The 23,957-nt window shown below is 40.6% G+C and overlaps 1 protein-coding gene across 11 annotated transcripts in view; it reads right to left on the bottom strand.

The window, feature by feature from the left end:
- Window positions 1–23,957, bottom strand: part of PEAK1 (pseudopodium enriched atypical kinase 1) — a 237,936-nt gene that overhangs the window by 150,910 nt on the left and 63,069 nt on the right. Inside the window, exons 3-5 of one of the 11 annotated variants that reach the window (XM_073303488.2) lie at window positions 4,370–4,437; window positions 2,588–2,720; window positions 2,103–2,209 (exon numbers count right to left, since the gene is read on the bottom strand). The exons of 9 other annotated variants lie outside the window; for them this stretch is intronic. The gene's annotated coding sequence lies outside the window, so the exon portion shown is untranslated. The remainder of the gene's footprint in view (window positions 1–2,102; window positions 2,210–2,587; window positions 2,721–4,369; window positions 4,438–23,957) is intronic. One more of the 11 variants, XM_073303484.2, reaches the window with a different exon arrangement.

The raw sequence follows: 23,957 nt of genomic DNA, 5'->3' as shown, positions 1-23,957 counted from the left end.
AGAGTGATACTGTCTGAGGTAGAACTGGTCCAGGAGGAAAGAAAATGTCTAATGTCCTCCTTAGGCTTAAGGGTTCCTAACATAGCAAAATTATATTAACTATTGTTGCTTGAGCTGTTGAAGGAAGTTGTGCTGACTTCTGTACTACAAATCTGGAAAATTCTTTGACTCTAGAAGAAGAAAATGTCTAGAAGGTCTGCCATTTAGATCAAGAATTTGTAGGTACTTTCAGAACAACTTTCTTTCCTCCCTGATGAAAGTGATCGACTGAGAAAACTGGTTGCTCAGTTTGGAAGAAACCTTAAGAGCTTTCTGAGTGTTTTTTGCAAATAATTTATTTCCATTGAACAAGGCATGTTGCCATGATAAAGGTGGCATCAGACAAGTGGACACCCATTTATGCAAAATGCAATTACTGGCCACAACAACCACAAAACTTTGACATTTATACCTATTTCAGCTTTAAGGTCATTTGGGGTTCCATGACAGTTGCAATTTTTAATTTAAGAGAATATTTAACCAAACAGGTAGTTTGAGGAGAAAAGTGAAAATGCACATAAAAAAGAATATTCACTTGTCTCCAAGTTTCCTACTACAAAACCAACATTAGCCCACAATTGTAAATAGGTTGAGAACCACTGCAGTAACTCATCTGGACGTCAGGCTGGTCTGCAGCCACTTATCTCACATTAAAAATGCTTCAACAAAATAACCAAAGTATCTTGGTATGAGCCACTGAAATCAATACTTATGTTAGCCCTGAATTTTGACGAGAAGATGTGTAATAATTAAACACTCAATTAATGAGACATCCCTATGTAAATTACAGGAAAGGCCTGCTGAATATAATAGAGCAGCAGTTCTCAAACTGTGGGTTGGGACCCCAAAATGGGTCGCAACCCCATGGTAATGGAGTCATTAGGGCTGGCATTAGACTTGCTGGGGCCCAGGGCCGAAGCCCGAGCCCCGTGTCTGAAGCCAAAGCCTGAGCCCACCCCTGGGGCCGAAGCCAAAGCTCGAGCCCCACCACCTGGAGTCGAAGCCCAAGAGCTTCAACCCTGGGGGATAGGGCTTGGGCTTTGGCCCACCTGCCTGGGGCGGTGGGGCTCAGGCCCCATTCCTGGGGTCACGCAGTAATTTTTGCTGTCAGAATGGGGTCATGGTGCAATGAAATTTGAGAACCCCTGAAACAGAGACATGAGATACAATCCTTATTGGTAAACTACGCTGTATAGTCATTTCCATATTTCAATATTGATTATGAAAATACGTCTATGCTAGGAGTTTTGGTTACTGGAAAACTAGTTTCAAGTTTTGTTTCAACTGGACCAAGAAAAACTGCTTAGTAAAATGAACAAACAACAAACAAGTGCACTCTTTTTGGAGGGGGAAGACAGGAGGAAAGAATAGGAGCGCCTACAGTGTTAGAAGTCCCCTAGATCTCTTTGTACTGTTCTTTGCCATGATGATAAAGCAAAGCTTTTATGCTAAGAGTTGCTGAAAATCTGGATTTTTAAGTAGCGTTTTAGACTTTTGTAAACCTTCTGGGTGGCTGTCACTGGCCTTGGAATTGAAGCTCTGGCTGAATGGTATAACCCTTCAGGTAAGGTGATGGACATGAAAAAACAGCAGCAATATGACAATAGGAAAATTTGAAAGGAATGATTTGACGAACATAAAAAGGCTCATGTGTAACTTTTCCCTTCCTTGTATGAAACCAAACCTTGCACTGGACTGTGACTTGAATTTCAATTCTATCCCCCACAACTCCTTTGCTGTTTTCCTTGTTTTATTAGAACCATCTGGGAGACCCTTCCCTTTTAGTTTCTTACGTTTTTTAATGTGGCAGCTGCAGTTTATCATCTGTTTAAAAACTTTTGTTTTAAAGTCCTTAAGACATAAGGCCTTTTACAGGCTCAAAAATATTGATTCTGGAGATAAAGAAACCACATCAGATGGTGTCTTAGAGAGTAAGGGAAAATATTTGTTGCAGAACTAGTTTTAAATAAAGGAAAGATTCCAGGATGTTTTACCTTGTAAAGGTTTTAGAACACATGAAAATTACTATCAATCCTATATTTTTTTCTGAAATACAAAATTACCGTTCATTGAAGCACTGAAAGTTGTTAACGCAGAACGGTTTCAAGATCACCCCTATCATGGAGATGTAGAGACAATGGAAGTGCACAGGGGTATCACTGCAGCATCTCTGTACACAAAGGTGAAAAATGGAAGTATGAAAAAGGAAGAGAGAGAACCTTAAAATAATATGTATCCAAAAGTTATATATTACATGTAATAAAAGTTCCAGGATGTGCTCTCAAGTGAGATACAATATTTATAACTTCTCAAATACAAAGTTAAATTCCACCTTTTTCATTTTTCTTTATTTTTTAATATTACTTTAAGTATCTCAGATGCTCTATTTAATCATTTTGAAATACTGTCATGATCCACCTGTAATTCCTGAATAGGAAGTGCATATACAATTGTGTCTTCTTAGACCTTTTAAGGAAGTACATCTCACACATACCAAAAGGTCTCAAAATCTGAACCCATTCACCAGTAAAGAAAGCCACACATTTACCTGGCAATTCTAATTTGACTCTTCTACTGCTTCTGCATCTCCCTTTTTTTTAGCTCCACATCTTCATTGCATGTGAAATGAGACTTGTAAATCACATTTTTGTGCATTTTGTCACAAGGTGGCAACTTCTCCCCTGGATGTTAATAATAAAATAATAATAATAATAATTGCTACCTCTTAGATAGCACTTTTCATCTTTAGATCACAAAGCCCTTTACAAAAGGAGGGCAGTATCATTATCCCCATTTAATCGATGGGGAAACTGAGGGACAGGGTGGGAAATGACTTGCACAAGATCACCCAAGTACACCAGCATCAGAGCTGGAGATGAATCCAGGCCTCCTGAGCCCTAACCACTAGAAGTCACTACTGCAGCTAAGTTGTGGACAAGCCATGAAAAATCACAGAAAAGTAATAATGGACTTTATTTGTGGTAATAAGGTCCATTATTACTTTTTTGTGACTTTCCGCTATCAGTTGCATGGGGCTGAGAGCGGGAACCCGGGGCTGACAGAGGGGGCTCCCACTGCCCGTGAAAGCCACGGCTGAGAGCACGGGCTGCCGCTATCAAAATTGAAGTGGAAGCCTAATATTGCAGGATCTGCAATTTTCACAATATTGTGAATTAAGTAGGGCGTTACTTATATGATCACAGTGTCTACTTTGGCAATCTGGTTGAAGATTTCCTCTTCCAATCCATTTTTGAAGGGACAGTTGTAGACCTGTGGTCAAGAATATGAACTGACTTTTTGGAGGCTGAGGGAGAAGAGAATCTCACTTTGCCCTTTTCCAAGGGTATGTCATAGAATTTCAGAAGAAAATGAAGACTTGAGACAGGTGAAATATTCAAGCTCTAGGTACCTGAGAGATCACCTCGTTAGGTTAGGCTAGCACAACATCTGAGGTGAGCTAGGATGCTCTTGAAAGACTACAAATGGAATGTCTGAGAGCCACTGGCAAGGTGTTCTTAGGTTAAGAGTCCTTGGCTCTAGAATTTCTTCCCTATATCTCTAGAGTCTGAGGCCAGGTCTGTACTACAGACTTATACTGGCATAACTACATCGCTCATGGATGTGAAAAATACACATCCCTGAGTTACGTAGTTATTCCGACCTAAGCCCTGGTGTAGACAGCACTATGTCGGAAGGAGAGCTTCTCCCATCAATGTAGCTACCACCTCTCATGCAGGTGGATTAAGTAAGCCAACAGATGAAGCTCTCCTGTTGGTGTAGGATCATCTTAATTTAGGCAGTGCAGCGGCACCAATGCAGGGTTTTAAGTGTAGACCTGCCCTGAGTATGTTAACTTTAATGAATAAACTAAAGGTATTTTATTTCCCCATTAACCCCTCACCCCAAACCAAACCTACTCATCATGGGCAAACAGAATTTTGCAAGGCTGATCTTAAAGGTGACCTATGAAGGGGGTGTGCGTAAGGGGAAAACCAGTGGCCTTATGCCTTTTTAAATTTTACACACCCTTCCGTACAGGTCTGAAAGGGTTAAACAAAACCCAAAGCAAATTTAGTTGTGTTTTTACATTAAAAATTCAGGTCTGCTCTGGAAAACTCTACTGGAGAAGCCCTAGAGAATAATAAAATATCACAGGGGAGATTAAAAGTTGAGCAATTGAGATGGCAAGGGATTTTTAGTAAGACTGTTTAAACTCTGTTTTTGTTAATACCTATTATTTCATTGCCTAATATTTTGGATAAAAGATGACTTTTTTTTTTTGATAGATGCAATACAACTTTCAATAAAGAACTGAGCTCACAATAAATACCCTTGACACTTCACTGAGGTCCTCCAGCAAAACCAGGAGACACCATGCTTGACACTTTTCTGATATTTCTATGATTAAAAAAAAAGGCAGTAAAAACAAAACAAAAACAAAAACCCAAAGCAAAATAAACCACCTTTTCAGACCTTCTTTATATGTCATACAAAAGCAAAACAGGGCATAACATCAGTTTTTAAAAAAATCCTGAGCACATCTCTTCAAGGACTTGAACTAATTCTCTAGTACACTGAGCACATCAATACATCTTTGAAAGATAGCTTCTGAACATGTGTTTACAAACAAGGGGAGAGTCAAGCCTTGGAACACAAGAGAGCCATCAGAAACTACAATTCTATGTAGTACAATCTATCCAGAAATTAATCTGAAGTTGATTCAGTGTATTGTGTTTGTTTCAGAAAACTAACTGTACATGTTTAGATAGCATGCTGAATGTTTGGTGTAGTAAAAGCAAATTCCATATTGCTATGAATGTGTGTTTCTTGTCCTTGAATTGTTAAGGACTGATATCCTTGTTTCAACTCTACAATAAAACTGCACTTTTATTCAAGACAGAACACTATTGCTGCATCTCAAACAAGTCTGTGGTTGACTCTTGCTATATTGTACAATGACTCTCAGTTTCAAAAACCCCTACTGACATGAACAAACAGTCATGACTGTATGACAAAGGTTATCATAAAATCCCTTTGAACTGCTGTATTCAGGGAAATTGGCAGACATCAATGCATGCCCCAGCATCCTCCTGGTGAAATCTGCTCACACACAAATATTGCAGAATGAACTTTTTGTGAGGAGGACCAATATTGCCATAAACTCGCTGAACAAAACACCACCACATTCAGAAACATGTGGGCAGCTCACCAACATTACTAGAGTATACCTGAAAGAATTTACTCAAATCCAAGTCAACCAATAGTCAAGAATGCTATTTTATATATAAAAGTTTATAGATTACAAAAACGTGCTGTTGGTAAGCTACTAGGCACCATATGAAGCAAATTATCACATTTTGCTGTACATTACTTTCAAGGTAATCATAGTGACTGTTCTACTATGCAACATATGCACTAACAGGAAATGTCATTCAATTACACTGTATACAATTTATCACTTTATTGTTTCTGGTTTTGAATTTAGAATCCATGTCTGTTTCTCTCATGTCTGATCACAGACAAGTACGTGCGCTACCAACATTCAGGATATCTATCACATCATATCCCAGAGATGGGACTTTTTAGTTGACCCTTAAAGAAACTATGTCACGGAGTTCAGGCTCAACATTCAGGTTACGCAAAACTATTAATAGAAAATCCTTCATGAATATTTTAGCATCAATATAAACATGGATCTTTGGGATTTAAACACTCACTCCCACTGCAGTGTCAGAAACTTCACATTAGTCAATCCATTGTGTTTTGGAGAACTAAAAAAATGAAACTGATTATAAAAAGAGACCAGAAAAGTTCCGGTGTCCAAACTGAGTGAAGTGCAAATGTTAAGTTAAAAATAATAAATAAAAAGGAACAAATATACATACATATGGAGTGAGAAGTGAATGAGATTTAAAATCTTCCAGCTTTCATACTATAAGGTGTTAATAGCAGCACAGTGTAAGAAGCTGGCAGTGTTGAACCCGCTCTTTTAACTAAGTCCATCCTGCTGAAAGAAATAGGAGTCTTGCCAACACACTGCTCCAAGTGTGGCTCATTAAAACTTCATAGTGGATATGGAAGTGACCCCTCTACCAAGAAGAATCTTGGATCTAAGGCAGACAGGATCTGATCTGAGTTACAAATCCTATGGATGGCTAAGCCTAGAAGAATTATGTTGAACTGTGTTTACATTCATTTCTTTGTTTATGACATTCAAAAAACCCCCTATATTATGATCCCTCTCCCATAACCTCAACAGGAAATGCCAGATTTAAGATTGCCTGTGCTGCTCAAATTTAGACAAAGATTTTAAAATACCTTAAATGTCCATTAAATACAAGGCTGCCATTTTCTCTTTTGACTTTTCTACCAGGCTTCATTTCTAAGATAGATAGTATATCAACATTTCTTCAGTAGGTGAGTTGGCAGGAAGGGCATGGAACAGCACACAAGCATTTTCCATCCAGAAGACTAGTACAATGTTCGACCCAGAATCCTTCTCAATTTTACAATTGCTTTTCTTTTTAGAACAGGAATACACAAAGTGGATGAAAGTAACATGGTCGAGGCAATCTAGTAGGCTTGTATTCAAACGTTTAATATAATGCCATGTCAAAATCTCACAATCTAATAAAGGTGAAGGACCATGAACAATAAGGGTAATGACAGCAAAGAACTGGATTTGGGAAATGGAAGGTAGCTGAGTACTTCAGCCACTGTTGTTAGGCCTGATCATATTCCATACTAAAGGACGTTAATAAAAATTACCATAGATATAAAAGTTGGAAGTGGTGTGAGGACAAAAAATACAACAAATTCTAGAGAGACAAGAATGTAGTAGAAAATAAAATTGGGATTCAGCTCTAAAAAATGCAAGTATCAGGGGACAAATTATGCAAGTATACAAATGGTAGGAGAAACCTTGAAAGTAGTAATACAGAAACAGACTTAAGGGTGATATTGAACAGCAAATTAGACATGAGTTGTCAGGAGACTTAGCACCAAAAAAGCCAATGCAATTTTGGGCTCCTTGTTTATACGCATCATATTATATGGCTTTGTTGAGATGTTATCTGGAATGCTGGGTTCAGTTCTGGACACTTCATTACCAAATACTGGAGTGCGTTCAGAAAACAGCAACAAAAATAAGTAGGGAGCAGGAAGAACTGAGTTAATAGGAAATGTAGAAGAGCTAAATATGTATAGCTCGGCTAATTTATAACTAAGGGAAGACGCAACAGACTATGAATATCTGAAGTGTGTGCAAAACATGGAGAAAGAGGAATTATTTAGAATACCACATGAGGGATTTAAAATAGAAGTAATGGGATGAAATGAAGAAAAGGAAACTTGAAGATGAATAAAATATATTAGGAAAAAATCTTTCCAATGGTTTTACTTAACTTTTTAATAAATAATGCCACTACTGTAACAGTCAGCACAGGTAACAATTTTCCCTTATCTGTTATCTATTGCTAGAATAAGCAGCAATGTTTATTCATTCCACACTACCTCCCCCGAAACACCAAGTCTAATGAATGGAAAAACTACAGCTGTGGTAGGATGAAGTCCTTAAGGCGCACTATAGAAGAAACTCTGAAATCTCCTTCTCCTCATTACACTAGAAAATGGCATATAATATTTTAATACAAATGCAAAGTCATCAGTATGACTGAGGTATATTAATAAGAAAAATAACTATGGCTTCCTTTTTCAAATCCAACATTCCCATTTCCCATCTTCATGTCAGATGCTCAGTTTGCTGATTCACTTAAGCTAAAATTATACTTTTCAGCATTGAAAAGTCACATTGAATTATTTAGTACAGAAAACTGACTCAACTTTAAACACAAAACATTACATCAAAACCAGTAAATACCAGCAAGGAGGTTTCAGTGGATTACAGACATGTGGTTAACTGGATCATTGGACAGAGTTGGAAAATTCCAGTTGTGTCACACAGGACTCTCTCCACAGCAATGTTGAGATGACGAAATCTTATTTCAACAGGAACGAAAACTACTTTTGATAGCAAGCAAAACTACCTACCTATGCATTAATCTCATTTTGACAAACAGCTGGAGCTGCTGTGAAGTCAGAATCTTAAAAGGGATGCTTATCAGGTCAACTTTGCTGTTTATTACAATTTTTTTTCTGTAAAAGCTTAAGACCAATAGCAATATTTCCATATATTTTAAAACACTGGACACAAATTTTTCCAGCAGGTAAACATTCACCTGCAGTGCTTGCAACTCCAACATTGCAGCACTATATGAGGGCATAAGATCATGAAACTAGAATGCAATTGACTATTTTCATTGTCCAGGTGGAGAGAAATATTAAGTAAATAATCAACAATAAAAGAAATTCAACTTTTAAAATGTATTAAAAAGTTTTATGCAGTGTATTAATTGCATTGGTCCCAGAATATTAGAGACACAAGGTGGGTGAGATAATATCTTTTATTGGACCCACTTCTATTGGTGAGACAGACAAGCTTTCAAGCTTACACAGAGCTCTTCTTCAGGTCTGGGAAATGTACTCAGAATGTCATGGCTAAATACAAGGTGGAACAGATTGTTTAGCATAAGTAGTTAACACATATATCAAGGGACCATTCAAGTGAAGAGCCCATTAATACCTCTCCAGGCATAAGGGAGTAAGATGGAGAAAAAAGCTGGAAGGGAAGTTAAGTGGGTTACAGATAATTGGCTTATTACAACAATCTATAATCCATTTGCTCCCCCACCCAGTTCTTCCTCCTCATCTTTCACCCCTATTCCTGGAGAGGTATTAAAGAACCTCTGCACCTTAAAAAGTTTTAAGATTTTATTTGTAACGGATAATTAAATTTATTTTCATAATTATGATTTTTAACATGAAAGTGACCCTTTATTGGAATAAGGATTTTTCACTTGAATCCTACTCTACTGATCAATAATCTAGTTAAATTCCTGAACTATTAATAAAAAGAAAAGGAGTACATGTGGCACCTTAGAGACTAACAAATTTATTTGAGCATTCCGATGAAGTGAGCTGTAGCTCACGAAAGCTTATGCTCAAATACATTTGTTAGTCTCTAAGGTGCCACAAGTACTCCTTCTCTTTTTGCGAATACAGACTAACACGGCTGCTACTCTGAAACCTGAACTATTAATGTTTGTGACCCCAGACCATTGGTTTATCCACCCAAACAGGTGAAAAAAGTATGTAGAGTTTTCCTGATAGGAGGATTAAGTTTAAAAAAATATCAGTGAGATCTTTTCAAGCTTTAAAAATAACTTAAATCACATCATCTAGCTGGGGGAAGGGCGGGGGGGGACGACGAATGGTGGCAGAACTGTGTTTTTCTTACACTGGGACAGACATTACTGCACAAAATTTAGTCTATACCTATGACTGCATATGAATGGAGGCTTTTCAGCCAATTGATAGCATCAAACCATCATGACAGAGATCTCCTCAGTTCTGGTTCTCAATTTTCTGTCTTCTCTATATTTTGGACTTTCATGAGGGGAATGGAGAGTAAAAGTATTAAGGAAATTAGCCTTTTCGTTAAAGCAGAAAAAAATTCCTTAAATTTAATGTACATTTTAAAGTCTCCAGTTGCTAACCGATTATTTAGAAAATAATTCTATGATTAGCTAGCACACTGGGTTGATTTTTCCAGTATTGGTTTATTCCTTATATTAACAAGCCTTCCCAAAATAGGTTGTAGGTTTAGCCTTGAACTCTGCATAAAAGCCTGGTTAAAAAGTCTGTAATAAAGAATTGCACCAAGCACTTAATATTTCTAATAAAGTATGTTTAAAATGACAGAGCATAAGTCCTTATACCAGTGAAAGAAATAGAACTTTGCTGACATTTCTGTACCATGCATTTCAATGACACGCAGGATTCAGGAGGTGCTTCAAGAATCAGGCTCTTCCTCTCTAAAATGGGAAAGGGGTCTGAAATTCTCCTCCTCATGTCTCAGACTATCCTGTTTTCCCATCACTCAGCTACCACAGTGTAGTATAGCTTTGCCCGAAGCAACTGTCATTTCCTGTAACCAAAAAATTCATCCATGCAGATGAAGGGACTACAAAGGAGATTCTGATTAATTTAGTGTATTCCAGCCTTCCAAATAAGTGAGAAAAATTTTTTTTCCAAACAATCTACCGCTACAAATAGGTGGAGCTTTAAGTGTTTCTGACAGCCACGTGGATAGAGCTGTATAAAACAGCTGTAAGCTGAACACAATTTGTACTGTGCAATAAGTAAGGGAACAGAGAAGAATACCAGGCAATGTACAATAAGTCTCATTCTTGCTCTAACTTGTCATTAGACCCTAACAATGCAGTTTTTATTTGCTGTCTTACTTCCAGTTTCTAAATAGCATGTGACATTTTTGAAAATAAAATACTGAGATACTTTATTTAGCAATGGGTTTTTTGGATTGTATACAAACATGCCTTTCAGAACTAAACTCACAAAAAAAGAAAAAGACATTAAGAGATATGGGCAAGAGAAAAAAAGATTATGTTTGCAGCTGATTTAACATAAGATAGAAAGGAAGCTCTCTCATAGTAAGGAAGATTGTATGATGACCCAAAAAATAAGCCAGTGCTAGATTCATACGGAGAAGATTAGCAAGGAACATAAGATATAGTAGGCTATAGCAAGTCCAGGGAGGGCTTTAAAGATAAAGAAGGCAATTTTGAAATGGATTCTGAAATGAAATGGAGATGTCCAGTGCAATGATACAATTGCAGATATATGAGATATGGGAGTACTGAAGTTCAGAGGCAAATTTAAACACAAAAGTTCTGAGCAGCAATGTCAAATCGGAAGTGTAAATCGAGGAGGGAAACTGAGAAGGTTGAGCTATGTTGTAGGACACCCCTCTTGACCACGGAAAATACTTATCTTTGAGACCTTAAGCTGAAAGAAAATGAGATGATGCCACAAACATACTTGGTTCACAGACAGAAAAGTGGAATCACTGAGTATCAGTTATTTAAGGGGTAGTTAAGTTTAAAGTTACATAGAAAAGAGCTGAGGTCTGAGATGTGAAACACAGAGGAGGGATACTGGCGCAGAATAGGAATTGCCACAAAACAGGAGAGGTTGGATAGATTGGAGTAGAACCATAACAGGACGGAATTGGTGACACTTATGCAGACACAGAGATTGCCCAGAATTGAAGGTCCACAGTGTAGAAGATTACATTTAGGTCAAAAAGAGGTGGTTACTTACCTGTAACTGGAGATGTATGGTCCCTATCTGTATTCCACTGAGGTGTTATGCATGCATGTCATGTGCCCGGAATTGGAGAATTTCAAACCAGTGTTCGTTGGTCCACACATATGCCTTGGCTCACCTCATGCTTCCATCCAAGGTGATAACGGGTGGGGCGGACCACCCAAGTCTCCAATTCCTTCCTCCACGGCGAATCAGACAGATCCGTAGCAGAGGGGAAAGAGGGTGGGAAGCGGAATACACTTAAGGACCACACATCTTAAAGAACCTCCGGTTACAGGTAACTACGTCCCTCCTCTTCTTCTAGTGATGCTCCCTATGGTAAACCCAGGGTTGTGAGTTCAATCCTTGCCGGGGCCATTTAGGGATTTGTGGCATAAATTGGGGATTGGTCCTGCTTTGAGCAGGGGGTTGGACTAGATGACCTCCTGAGGTCCCTTCCAATCCTGATATTCTATGATTCTATGATTCTATTCTACTGAAGGTGATTAACAAGCAGTACCTAAGTTGGAGGAGGGTGGGAGGATGGAATGGTCATACAGAGAACTGCCACGTGGAAGGAGATGTCCGCCGCTGAGTCCTGTACTAAGGCATAGTGCGCACCAAAGGTGTGCACAAAACTTGACATGGCCACCCTACATATGCCCATAAGTGGCGCTGTGGTTGAGGCTTGAGCTTTTGTGGAATGAACCCTTCAACACTGGGGGAGGGTGGGGGAAGGAGGAGGTAGGCCTAATAGTTGGTAGCAAAGTTTGATGCAACTCCCACACTCCAAACCCCTTGGTCCCACCCCGTGAATTTTGTTATGTGCACCACCACCATATTGGTGCACATAACAAAATTCATTCCGCACCTGGGTGAGAAAAATTAGAGGGAACACTGCTACTTGAACCGTGAATTTTCCACTCGTATTTGATTGCAAATTGTCCTCTGAGCAAGTCCACGAGTACATTCTGTGACCCAGGAAGACAGGCAGCGGACAGAGGACATGGTGACTGATGCACCAATTCCAGAGACTGACTGCTTCTATGCGTACAGTGGCTGATCTCATTCCCCCAATTCGTTAATTTAGAAAACAGTGGTGATGATGTCTGATATGATGAGAATATAATGGGAACTAATAAACTGAAGAAATGAGTGGCATGCTTATTTTAAAGCTCAGAGTTCCAGGACATTTATGTGCATCCTGGATTCTCGGGCAGACCACATGCCCTGTGTCATTTGCTTGTCCACGTGGTTCCCCCACCCCACCAGAGATGCATTAGTGATGACCATCTTGTCCGGGGATTAGGGAAGGAAGGGAACCCGCATGCATATGTGATGTGGGTGTGTCCACCACTGGAGGGATGACAGTACTTTGGCAGGGACTGTCAGCATGAAATTGATGGAGTGACTGTCAGATGAGTAAACAGATTGGAACCATGTCGGAAGGCAGCGAAGGTAGAGGTATGTGAAGGGTTAACGTATGTACACGAAGCCATGTGGCCCAGGAGGGACAGGCAAGTCCTGGCTGGTACATGAGGATTGCTCATGATGTGGCTTATGACACTGCTCATTGCCTGGAACCTGTGTTTAGGCAAGTAGGCCTGTGCTGTGACCAAACTAATCGTAATCCCTATGAAGACTGTGTGGGGTCTAGGATCGATTTCTTGATGTTGACACTGACTCCAAGAGATAAAGGAGGTTGAGCAACATGGAGGTTGATGCTTGGGCTTCTTGCTTGGACTGTTGTCGTGTTGTAGATGCTTGTTGTCGTGATATGGAAACACAAAGACCCCATAATGTCTGACTGACATAGGCCACTACGATGGGGGTGGGGGGGGACGACAACCTTTGGTGAATACTCTGTGACAGGTAGCCATGTTGTAGGGGAGCACCCTGTTCTGGAAATGGTGGGTGCCCACTGTGAACCTCAGGAAACGTCTGTGGGATGGATGGACATTGATGTGAAAATAAGCGCCCTTCATATTGAGAGCCGTAAACCACATATTTTTCTAAAGATGGGACAATCGCTGCTCATGTGACCATATGAAACTGGAGCTTGTGAATGAAGTGATCAAGATGTCAGAGAGAGGATTGGTCTTCATCCACCTTTCTTCTTGGGTATCAGGAAGTAAGTTCAGCAGCTTATGCTAGGTATCCTGGATCTGTTCCAGGCGAATTTGGAATTCTCCTGTGACTCTCCACAATAGTTCTTGAAATTGGTTAAAGTCATCCAGAGGACAAGGGGATGCTGCAGTCACCACTTTGTCCAGAGATGAAGAGGGAAATCTTGCAGGTTCTGGCAGCACCGTTGGGACTGGACTAAGGGGTTCTTCCTCTACCAGTGGATCCGAGCACCTGCTAGCAGGAATTTTTTTTTAGAGGAAAGGCAGGCGAAGGTTGTCTTGCGGACCAAGCTGGTTCCAAGGGGGACCCGCATCTCCTCATATGACCAGTAGGTCAGATCCAATGGAGGTTGTTGTCACCACCACAGCCTGGGGTACCAATGACTCCAAGGTAGAAGTGGTGGATGCTGCCATGGATGTGGTGGTCCCTCTGACAGCACAGAGTGGTGAAAGCACAGGGCCAGTTCCTCTCCTGCTTCTGATTTGTTGCAGGAGGACTCTGGTTCAAATGGTGGTACAGTCAGAGCTGGAGGAAGGGTGTACTGTAGACTAATGGAGCGGCTGGTGAGGGGTCCTGTACCAGGGATAGATCCCATGGCGGAGAAATAATCTCTCTAGAGGTGGAGTGGCCTGATGAACAGGGGACTCCAGGTATGGTAAGGCAAACGTGTTGTAACTTGAGTACGTTTCCTGTGTCAGTGACACCTTCTCTTTGCCTGGTATTGATGCCAGTGTTGTGGATTTTCCTGGAATGGGAGGATCCCGTGTCTCTTGAGGTGCCACTGATGACTCTACCAATGAACTGGAGCTTGGAGCCACCGGATTCAATTGTTTGCAGGATTTCTTCTTGTGCCTATGAGACTTAGTGTGAACTCCATCTCCAGGGCTCAAACTCATGGAAGGGGCATCCACTTTCTTTGCTTTTGAGGAACACTTAGTCCCATGCTTATGTATGTGCTTCCTTGCCTCCCGACTAGGCCCCACCATTGGGTCCGTGAGGGTGGTTCCACTGACACCAGATTTGGATGTTGTTTGCGCACATAATTGATGGGCCATGCATATTTTTGAGCAGAAAAAAGTTTCTGCCAGAAAGCTGCTGCCGTTCCACCTTTTGCCCACCAGAGGGTACTGTTGCGATAGAATAGAGCAGCAGCTCCTGGCCAGCTCGGGAAGAAAAAGAGCCTGCGTTCTTCACAGCGCCTGACAGGAGACAGGAGCTAGGGGGAGACAGATAGCGTAGGGCTGCTGGGGAGTCAGAAAGGGGCTCATAAGGGCTCGTGTGGGAGGCCAGACTGGGGCAGGGGATAAATGGGAGTGGAGGCGCAGGGCCACAGGGGGGAGGGAGGTGCAGGGCCACATAGGGATGGGGAAGGGGGTGCAGGGCCACATGTGGATAGGGGTGCAAGGACTCACAGGAACAGGGTCAGATGTGCCAGACTGAATGGGAGAGACTAGGGGTCAGCCAGGGTCTGCACTGGAGAAGCTCCCTAACAATCCCTCCCCATCCCTCTTCCATACTTTTCCCACCCATACCCAACAACCCTATATGTTCACATCCAGACTCCTTCCCAACAATTATTTCCCTCACCCTCAGCTCCTCCGTTACACCCCTGACCCCCCAAGCCTTTGCTCTGCTTCTGAGGGGTGCAGGAAATACGGTTCTGTATTGTAGTTTAAAAAAATTATTACTCAGAATTCTGTATTAATATGCCTAGTAAGGAATCTATTTGTCAAAAAACATTTCCTGAATCTTTTTTGTTGTCAGTATTGTTGCTGACATACTTGCTCACAGGTATTTTGAAATAAATGACCAAAAATAATTGAAATATGATTATATTGTGTTATTTTAATAAAATATGCAGAATTTTGCAAAATTGAAAATATTGTGTGCAGAATGTTTAATTTTTTGGTGCAGAATTCCCCCAGGAGTACATTTTGCTCTGAAAGGGAAGGTCATAGATAGAGCAGCAGTGAGTCACAGCAAAATGAGGTTTTTTTGTTGTTTTGTTTTTGAAGGAGGTAGGCAGTGGCAGATTTTCAAACAGTTATGGAAGATACAAAAAGCAAATAAAGTTATTGACAATGATAGTAACAATGATCACGACAATGGCAGGGGGAAGCAAGATGGGAATGGACCACCAACAAAAACTGACAGAGAGAAGGGGTCAAAGACAGCATTTAGTTTTATTATGGTAGAAAATATTGATCAGGAAAAGCAGAAGGAGGAAACATAAGGTAAGGCAACTTTACACTGAGGATCAAATTAATCACACTCAGCTGGCTAAAGATGTGAAATAAGGGTGAACTAAGCTGATATGAAATAGGGAGCAAAGATTATCAGCACATTGGGAAAGGAGAGAGAAATAGAGAATAGTCTCTCCCTATAGAATATCTGACAAGACTTCTGGATCTCAGTGTGGAAACCTGGAAGCTAGACATGTACCATTTCTTTCCAAAGTACTAACTTGTGCATTCATGGGACTATAGCTGGCTTGTATGTTAACAGGGAACTTGAAGAGTAGGAAGCACTGTTGCTGTTAATGGGGACAAACTGGTTAAGAGAAGAGATCAGTACAGATATACAGGTGTAAATACAAGGTCATGAGAGGGAACAGTCAGCAACAGGTCAATTTTGTATGTTGTATGTTTTGTTTCCCCTTCAAAATAAATACTTAATAGCTTTTAAAATTCTTCACCCAACTCCCAAAAAGACAATGCTAGCAGCAGAGCACTAATGAGGTACCCTACAATAAACCTACGTAGCATTTTCAATGGAGACGGGGGGAAATATTTGGCAAGGAAACAAATTTCAGTTATACAGGACAATGAGAAGGTTGGGGAGGAAGAATGATTAACTATACTGAAGTAACAGCCGTGTTAGTCTGTATTCGCAAAAAGAAAAGAAGTACTTGTGGCACCTTAGAGACTAACCAATTTATTAGTAAAATATCAATTTCTTTTCTTCTGATTACAATAATGAAATAGTTTAGAAACGAGATTTCTGTTGTTCATTTCTGAAGGTGTCAGCAATTCAGAGATCTGTCTCAATGTACCCTAATCTGGTAGAATGGTAAGTCTTTGAAAAGAATTAGAGTGCCTTCCCCTTCTGACCTGCAAGGCCTTCAGGTCAGTGACTAGCTGCACTGAAACAGCATGAGGCTAGCTACCATGTACAGAGATGCTATTCTCAGCCTACTAATATTTACATGTATACTAGTGGCACAGTGGGAAGCAGAGTGTTGCAGCTGTTCTACAGAAGTACCTAATGAATTCCAATATATATCAGGTCAGGTGACCGTTGCTACAACATCCTTTGGAGTAAACATCCCCAAATAAGGAAAAATGTCCTACAACTAAATTCATGACATATTCTGCTTGTGCACAGAGAAGCAAAACTTTCCAAATCCACAATTATTCCTCTTTATCTCTCTTCAGAGTTTAAGCAGTGCTATGCTTGAGTATAAAAGATATGATAGCCCAGAAACTGAAATTGCTCGTTTGCTCCTAAAAGTGATTAAATTCCCATTTTAGAGAAACTGCCTTTTTTAAACCTCAGATGTATCAATCTTTATACACTACTTTACCAAAAAAATAAAAGAAAGTTTCCAGTGATAGGCACAATGACATGGTCAATTATAAGGTATCCTTTTCACCGTAGAGGCTTAACCTTGGAACTTTAGAAAAGAATTTCTTTAGGCCAAGGAGGTGGTCAGATTCAAATTCCATGGGTTAGATTTAAAAAAGGAAGAGAACTTTATTTATTATAAGTGGAGCCAGCAGTGACGTTTATAGGTAAGGTTGCCTAACTCTTCCAGTATAAGACCCTATTTTCAATTGTTTATAACTTTGCCAAACCAACTTTTCAGGCTGAAATTTTCTGTGCAGGGTCTATATCTCAGGCTAAATTTATTGGGACATTTCAGTAAAAATTCAGAGCAGGTTAAAAAGGCTATGTTGTTTTGTCAATATTAAATTCTTATAACCATTTAGTTGAGAAGCCCCACTTCTTCCATACTTTGGAGCAGGGACTATCATCTTAGAATTAGAGAGGTGTCTTGTGCAGTCCCTGAGAAAATCCACCTAAATTTGGCTGGGTTATAGACCTCTGAAAAATCACCAGTTGCACACATTCAGTAGAGGCTTATTAAGTGTTTGTCAGCAAAATTCTATCTGCACTGCATGCTCTATCCCAAGGGAAAGACTGATTTATTGCAGCTACATTACCTGAAGTAAACCAACATACATAAAGGAGCAGAGCTTCTAACCTCCTGATGCTAAATATGGCTGATGGATAGCCAGAAATAATTGCACCAAACTGCTCACTGCCTCCTATCTACTATCATCTATTTTGTTTGCAGGCCTCTCAAATAGGACAGGGAAAGGGAGTAATATGCTTGAATTGAAATTAAACTGAATGTCTGGCAGTTTCAACCCAATATAAATGGAAACTGAACACCAAAAATGACATTTGGTGGAGATTAGGAAAAAGCTCTATAATTAGAAAGAAGCTGCATATACTCTAAAACAGTACAACAAGGCTTATTTTCTGGAAAGCTGATAAACTGACCTTTTTATTTATTTATTTAAATTTCAGCTGTAACCTCATGCATGGTTTCCCAGTAAGGGAGGGTCTGTAGCCTTGGAACTTAGTAGGGTACCATTTTGCATATTTTACTGGCTGTTCATCTAAAAAATACAAACCTGAAATGAATGAAGGCTTTTTGTACGTGGAGAGTGGTGAGCAGTTTGTTGGCTGATTGACTGCTCAGCAAGAACATTCCAAAAGGGAATACCATGAGTTTAACATGCAGGAGTATAAAATCTTGAAGGGGAGAAGTGGCGTAAGGAAAGAAAGAGTGAGGCAGTAAAAAATAATGCCTAGCCAGCTTCTTTCAGGTCCTCTTAAAAAACTCAAAAGTTCTGAGTAACTGACAGTTGATCCCTCCACATTAAGGATTGACTTCCACGTGTCTATAAAGTCGGCCATTTAGGAAGTGAAGTGGGATCTACTTTTTGACCCTTCAGGACAGCATGAAAAACAGCTGAGTAAAGAAAACAATAAAATGATGAAAGGAGACAAGCTGGTGCACTTCAGTCCCCGGAAAAATCATGGAGCAGGTCCTCAAAGAATCAATCCTGAAGCACTTACATGAGAGGAAAGCGATCAGGAACAGTCAGCATGGATTCACCAAGGGAAGGTCATGCCTGACTAATCTAATCACCTTCTATGATGAGATTACTGGTTCTGTGGATGAAGGGAAAGCAGTGGATGTATTGTATCTTGACTTTAGCAAAGCTTTTGACACGGTCTCCCACAGTATTCTTGTCAGCAAGTTAAGGAAGTATGGGCTGGATGAATGCACTATAAGGTGGGTAGAAAGTTGGCTAGATTGTCAGGCTCAACGGGTAGTGATCAATGGCTCCATGTATAGTTGGCAGCCGGTGTCAAGTGGAGTGCCCCAGGGGTCGGTCCTGGGGCCGGTTTTGTTCAATATCTTCATAAATGATCTGGAGGATGGTGTGGATTGCACTCTCAGCAAATTTGCGGATGATACTAAACTGGGAGGAGTGGTAGATACGCTGGAGGGCAGGGATAGGATACAGAGGGACCTAGACAAATTGGAGGATTGGGCCAAAAGAAATCTGATGAAGTTCAATAAGGATAAGTGCAGGGTCCTGCACTTAGGACGGAAGAACCCAATGCACAGCTACAGACTAGGGACCGAATGGCTAGGCAGCAGTTCTGCAGAAAAGGACCTAGGGGTGACAGTGGACGAGAAGCTGGATATGAGCCAGCAGTGTGCCCTTGTTGCCAAGAAGGCCAATGGCATTTTGGGATGTATAAGTAGGGGCATAGCGAGCAGATCGAGGCACGTGATCGTCCCCCTCTATTCGACATTGGTGAGGCCTCATCTGGAGTACTGTGTCCAGTTTTGGGCCCCACACTACAAGAAGGATGTGGATAAATTGGAGAGAGTCCAGCGAAGGGCAACAAAAATGATTAGGGGTCTGGAACACGTGAGTTATGAGGAGAGGCTGAGGAAACTGGGATTGTTTAGTCTGCAGAAGAGAAGAATGAGGGGGGATTTGATAGCTGCTTTCAACTACCTGAGAGGTAGTTCCAGAGAGGATGGTTCTAGACTATTCTCAGTGGTGGAAGAGGACAGGACAAGGAGTAATGGTCTCAAGTTGCAGTGGGGGAGGTTTAGGTTGGATATTAGGAAAAACTTTTTCACTAGGAGGGTGGTGAAACACTGGAATGCGTTGTCTAGGGAGGTGGTGGAATCTCCTTCCTTAGAAGTTTTTAAGGTCAGGCTTGATAAAGCCCTGGCTGGGATGATTTAATTGGGTATGGGTCCTGCTTTTGAGCAGGGGGTTGGACTAGATGACCTCCTGAGGTCCCTTCCAACCCTGATATTCTATGATTCTATGACTAACCACCCATGAAGAATGTCAAAATAGCCAGCAGACAATCTACAGCAGGGGATTTACAGGGCAATATAACTAAACTGGCTACATAAAACTCCCCTTTAAGACAGTGAGATACGTATTGCTCTGCACAATGGCTGAAACCCCATCAGAACTGAAGAGGGGTTAACTGGTTATGAAACAGATTATTCAGTATTAAAGTAAAGAAAACTGTGCTGAGGGGAACTGACAAAGTTGGATGGACTGAGTTCTTCTAGGAGACACTAACTAAGTAAATTAGTGAACAGGAGTGCATTGGCAGTCAATAAAAATCAGGAGAAAGGAATAAAGACAACTCACCTTTTAGATGAACAAATGTGGATCAGAGTTGTTTATAAACCTCCCATCCCCACTCCCCCACAATAAGATCTAAGAAAATCATGTTTATTACAGCAAAAGCATTTAGTAAAATGGGGATAATACTTACTCCTTTTGCTACACTATGTCTTTATCTATTTAGACCATGCATCAACACATTATTTAAACATGTGCTTAAGTCTATTCTTATTCAGCAAAGCACTTAAAAACATGCTTAAAGTTAAAGCACATTCTTGAGTGCTATGCTAAACTGGGGTCTTAGACTGCAAGGGCTGGTCTACAAGGGGGAAAATTTACTTGCAGAAATATTCCAGCATAATTATACCAGTATAACTCCCCATGAGGACACTCTTTTTCTGGAATAGGAGTGTATTTTCCCAATTCAGCTCATGTCACTTTGAAAAATGGGAAAAGTATGTGGTGAACTGAAATTTCTTAGTTTTTTGAGATGCTCTTAACATCCATGAACAACTGTATATATACTGTACCCCGTTCTCCCTGTGTCTATGTTTTAAATTGTGAGATCCAAGGGCAGGAATCAGGCATTCTTTTCTGTTTGGAAAGTGTCTAACACATTGAACAATACCAGAAATAAATACCAAACAACAACAAATAAGCACCTGTAATTTAGAGCAGTTTCTAAACTGCTCTTTTAGAACCAGTGGTTCAAAACTATAGATATCTTTTATATTACAGCTAGGTTTTGATTATTGAACTGTTTTTTTTTATTCCAATTGCACTTGAAATTGCAATGCATAAAGTGGCTGACCATCTGCTAGAAATTGCCTTTATTCTCTTAACCAACCCACAGGATTTCAGCAAATAATTAAATACTGAAAGAAGCAGCTATGAGCATACAGTGGTGCAAGATTCTATAGCTATGACTCATACTATAAAGTGGATAGAAAGTTGGCTAGATTGTCAGGCTCAACGGGTAGTGATCAATGGCTCATTGTCTAGTTGGCAGCCGGTATCAAGTGGAGTGCCCCAAGAGTCGGTCCTCGGGCCGGTTTTGTTCAATATCTTCATAAATGATCTGGAAGATGGTGTGGATTGCACCCTCAGCAAGTTTGCAGATGACACTAAACTGAGAGGAGAGGTAGATACACTGGAGGGTAGGGATAGGATATAGAAGGCCTTAGACAAAGTAGAGGATGGGCCAAAATAAATCTGATGAGGTTCAACAAGGACAAATGCAGAGTCCTGCACTTAGGACAGAAGAATCCCATGCACCGCTACAGACTAGGGACCGAATGGCTCGGCAGCAGTTCTGCACAAAAGGACCTAGGGGTTACAGTGGACGAGAAGCTGGATATGAGTCAACAGTGTGCCCTTGTTGCCGAGAAGGCCAATGGCATTTTGGGATGTATAAGTAGGGGCACTGCCAGCAGATCGAGGGACGTGATCGTTCCCCTCTATTCGACATTGGTGGGGCCTCATCTGGAGTACTGTGTCCAGTTTTGGGCCCCACACTACAAGAAGGATGTGGATAAATTGGAGAGAGTCCAGCAAAGGGCAACAAAAATGATTAGGGGACTGGAACACATGACTTATGAGGAGAGGCTGAGGGAACTGGGATTGTTTAGTCTGCGGAAGAGAAGAATGAGGGGGGATTTGATAGCTGCTTTCAACTACCTGAAAGGGGGTTCCAAAGAGGATGGCTCTAGACTGTTCTCAGTGGTAGCTGATGACAGAACAAGGAGTAATGGTCTCAAGTTGCAGTGGGGGAGGTTTAGGTTGGATATTAGGAAAAACTTTTTCACTAGGAGGGTGATGAAACACTGGAATGCGTTACCTAGGGAGGTGGTGGAATCTCCTTCCTTAGATATTTTTAAGGTCAGGCTTGACAAAGCCCTGGCTGGGATGATTTAGTTGGGGATTGGTCCTGCTTTGAGCAGGGGGTTGGACTAGATGACCTCCTGAGGTCCCTTCCAACCCTGATGTTCTATGATTCTACACTACAAACTTTTTTCTCCCCCATTGTTTCGCAAACTCCTTGGTTAATCTAAAATCCATTCTCAATGGAGACAGGTTTCAGAGTGGTAGCAGCGTTAGTCTGTATCAGCAAAAACAACGCGGAGTCCTTGTGGCACTTTAGAGACTGACATTTATTTGGGCATAAGTTTTCGTGGGCTAGAACCCACTTCATCAGATCTAGATCGTAGGTTCTAGCCCAAGAAAGCTTATGCCCAAACAAATTTGTTAGTCTCTAAGGTACCACAAGGACTTTTCATGCACTGTTTCCCAGGACATTTTACAATCCATTAAAAAAATCCATCCTTGGGTAACACATTGAGCCCTTTTAACATCTGCTACCGATCCCAATATTCATTTCTATTGGCCTACCATCATTTTTCAGAAAGGGAAACTCTCACTATACCATCAATAATAAATACTTTCAACTATCAGCTTACCTACTAATGAGTAGCTTTTAGCACATAGCTCCTGTTCAAAGAAAGAGTCAGGACTGGAAGACATGAATGATAATAGTCCTTAATAATTCACTTGTTTCATTAGTCTTATCCCAAAAGATAAACAATTTGAAATTCCATCTCTCCTCGGATTTCTAAAAGGAAATCAAGTTACAACATTTTAGAGGCCACCAGGATGTGTCAGGCAACAGCAATTCAAAGACATGAATATTTCAAATGCATGATATTAGCAGAAGACTTACACACACGTTTTCAAAAATAAGAATTAGTGCCACGATCCCGCGAAAACTCCCATGAATGATTATTAGGGCTTGAAAATTATTTGTAGTATACTCCAAGAGTTTATACAATTTATTTTAGAATAGTATGCATAGGTCCACTGAATATCCACAGAATTAAGATTTTATATTTAAAATGTTTTTTTGTAAAAGAGTACAATATGAAGAAAAATAACTAGGAGCAGGTGAAAGAGAGGAAAATAGCATCTGGATGGGTATATAGCTTAAGCACATGACAGGAAGTCTAATTTCTAAATTTCTAAACTCTGCTCCAAACAAGGTCCTCCCCTAAAATCTGTGGTCTTGGATAAATCACAAAGACTTTTTGTATGGTTTCCCCATCTGTAAATACAGTACCAGATAATACTTGCTTCACGGGGTAATGAAGGGTTTGTTTGGTAAACGGTTTCAATCATGAAAAGTGCTACATAATTGTTAGGTATTGTTGTTATATTATTTCCCAAGAAACTAAAGCCAGAATTGTGGAGGATAGTCTCAAAACATAAGAAAAATTTTCCCACAAAGTAATCCATGTGTTGGTCTCTCCTGCTAACAGGCACACATATGACTGGTCTAGAAGCTGCCTCCTATTCTAGGCAGAGAATAATCAAGTCATCAATACTGTCAAATACGCATGAAAATTAAGGCCTTGTTTGCACAGGAAAGCTTTCCAGCTATACAGTTATAGTTACATATAGGGCCCTACCAAATTCACGGTCCATTTTGGTCAATTTCACAGTAATAGGATTTTAAAAAATCATAAATTTCAGGATTTCAGCTATTTAAAATCTGAAATTTCATGGTGTTGTGATTGTAGGGGTCCTGACCAAAAAAGGATGTGTGTGGAGTTGGGGGTTGTGGTACTGCTATCCTTACTTCTGTGCTGCTGCTCGTGGCAGCACTGCCTTCAGAGCTGAGCAGCTGGAGAGCAGTGGTTGCTGGCCAGGAGCCCAGCTCTCAAGGCAGAGCCATCACCAGCAGCAGTGCAGAAGGAAGGATGGTATAGTATGGTGTTACCACCTTTACTTCTGTGCTGCTGCCTGCAGAGCTGGGCCCTCACTCAGCAGCCGCCA

Source organism: Lepidochelys kempii, chromosome 10, assembly GCF_965140285.1.
Source record: "Lepidochelys kempii isolate rLepKem1 chromosome 10, rLepKem1.hap1, whole genome shotgun sequence".
NCBI lineage: Eukaryota > Metazoa > Chordata > Testudines > Cheloniidae > Lepidochelys > Lepidochelys kempii.
Note: the sequence above shows the minus strand (reverse complement) of the source record. Positions and strands in the feature narration are given on the sequence as shown.